Here is a 2553-nt window from a genome sequence, read left to right as displayed (position 1 = left end):
TTAAACATTAAAATATCCTTCCTTTTTTTCTTTAACATGACACTTTTGAATATGCAAATGCACCAACTTACAGTCAAAATTATTGCTGTATATAGAAAGTAAGTTTCTAAGAAATGTGGCTCTGTTCACTAAAAATTACCCTTCCCAACATATGACAGAATGAATGCTAAATAACAAATAACTGATTTTTTTTCTGAACATTTGTATAGGAAGGACAAAATCAAAACATTACTGACATACACGAATTGACCTAAAGCCAGTTTGAACTGAACAGTTGAAGCTTGACAACTTACAGTAACAGTCTGTCCTGCCTTCAGTACATATCTTGAGGTATATCTGTAAATAGCAGAAGTGTCTCCTATTTTTCTGATCAATTCCCAACCTCCCATAGGTTGATCCTAACAAGAAGGATAAAAAGTTTCTGTGAGCAGTTATTGTGTTAAACATGTAGGGTAATTTACACACATGGACATGATGCATATAAAATTTTTGATTTGCCTTCAGCACATAAATAGCTACAGTTTTAGTCAAGCTGATCTTTTCTTATTCCAGGTTAAATTTCAATACATTCCGCTTTTCCATTCTGATGTCACTTTTTTTTTTGAATTAGTGTTTATTAGTTTGCTTCAGGTTTTATTTTATACCTTAGCCTACATAAATGCACAAGTATTAAACCTTACAAATCTTACACTTTGTCTAGCACTCCTGATTATTCCCACATGCAATTTAGAACACTGCACTACAGACTGTTGCTCAAAACTATATGTCTGGCTAAGTGCAATAACTGTGAATTATATGTGGCTACCTAGAGCTGATGACTCAGCTATGGATAAACATATGTATAGCTAGAGGTCACCTATAATAGAAGGGAATCCCATATGGTACAATGCAGAGGGAAATTACTGAAAAAAATGGTTAGGGAAAAATGGGAGGTCTTAACACACTAGGGCATGTTAAAGTCATCTTTACAAACATTTAAACAACACAGGATTATTTTTTTCTCCTTAAACAGAAGTTAAAAGTCATATCATGGGAGGGACCAATTTAATGCAACAGTTGATATCCTTCAAACAAAAGTACAAGTAATAGTCAAAACATTTCTTTAAGCGAAATGCCTTTAAATATGGTTCCACTGTCCCACTGATGCAAACTATGCAAACTGCAGCCTATCCACAGAAAAATAATCTGGAGAAGTTCTGGAATGAGCACATATGCTCCTTCCAAAAACTGCAAATGCAACCAAGGAAAGAAGGAAAAGTATAACTTAAAGACGACATACACAAGTATTAGAGAGTGTCTCTAACTAATCAGTTAGACCTTCACAGATGTTTAGATCTTCATTCTGCATCAGTGCTATTTCTTTTGGGCCTTCTTAAGGCAGAGAGAAACTTCTGAAGATAAGAAATAGTGCAAATTGAATTTAGGCTATCAATGATAATCATAACTGTGAAGCCAGATCATCTGGCAAAGCAGAACTCTAAAGAATTTGGCACCTTGAAACCATTAAAAACAATCAGGAAGTTGTTACCAACAGAGAATACGGTTGGAAAGAACATTCTGTGACACACTAATTTTTAATGGCCCTCATTTATAGAGCCTTAGTTCCAGAGTCAACATTAAGCCTGAGATGTGATATGGTGCTGAGAAAGTCTTCTACCTAATCAGCCCACTGTAAAGACATGATATGAGCACTTTCAAACCTGATCAGAGGTGTTCTTCAAGCGGATGAATTTTCCATCAACATCAATCTCCTCAATAGAGATATTTCCAGTGGCAGAAGCTGAATGGGAGATGCTGAGACTACTGCTGGCTTCAGATTCTTCCACATGAGTTCTCTTCCTCTTTCCTCTGGTGGTACGTACACTATGGCTTGATGAAGCTCGTGAAACTGCCACTCGAGAAGATGGGCCTGAAGGAAGTCTGAGCCTAAATTGAAGAAAGAATCAGAATCACAGAACTGTAGAGGTTGGAAGGACCTCTAGAGATCACTGAGTCTAGCCCTGTGCAGAGCAGGCCCCCTTACAGCAGACTGCACAGGTAGGCATCCAGACAGGTCATGAAATCTCCAGTGAAGGAGAATTCACAACCTCTCTGGGCAGCCTCTTCCAGTGCTCCATCAGGAAGTAAAAGGAAACAAAACAAGTTATTCTACCCTCATTTAAAAACTTTCTCCATATCTTCTCCTGTTCCCATAGAATTACATAGCTAAAGGTAGAGGAACATTGTAAACAAAAAACATTACATCAGAATTGAAGCTGTAACTACTTTTGACAACATTTTAATTCTTCAAACAGCTCATTAATGCTCAGGGACATGAAGTACAAAAGACTACTATATTAACATCATAAAATCATCTGCGTATGTTTACTGCACTCCTGGGTAGCTGTACTAAGTTCAAAAAAGCTCACAAACAGCAACTTATATTAAATTTATATTAAATTATATTAATTTATATTAAATTTATACAAAAACATCAGTGGCAAAACCACCACCATTGGTACTTCATCCCCACACAGAAGAATTAGCTCAGAGGAGAGGAGTGCCAGTAAAAAA

Source organism: Meleagris gallopavo, chromosome Z (genome assembly GCF_000146605.3).
Source record: "Meleagris gallopavo isolate NT-WF06-2002-E0010 breed Aviagen turkey brand Nicholas breeding stock chromosome Z, Turkey_5.1, whole genome shotgun sequence".
NCBI lineage: Eukaryota > Metazoa > Chordata > Aves > Galliformes > Phasianidae > Meleagris > Meleagris gallopavo.
Note: the sequence above shows the minus strand (reverse complement) of the source record.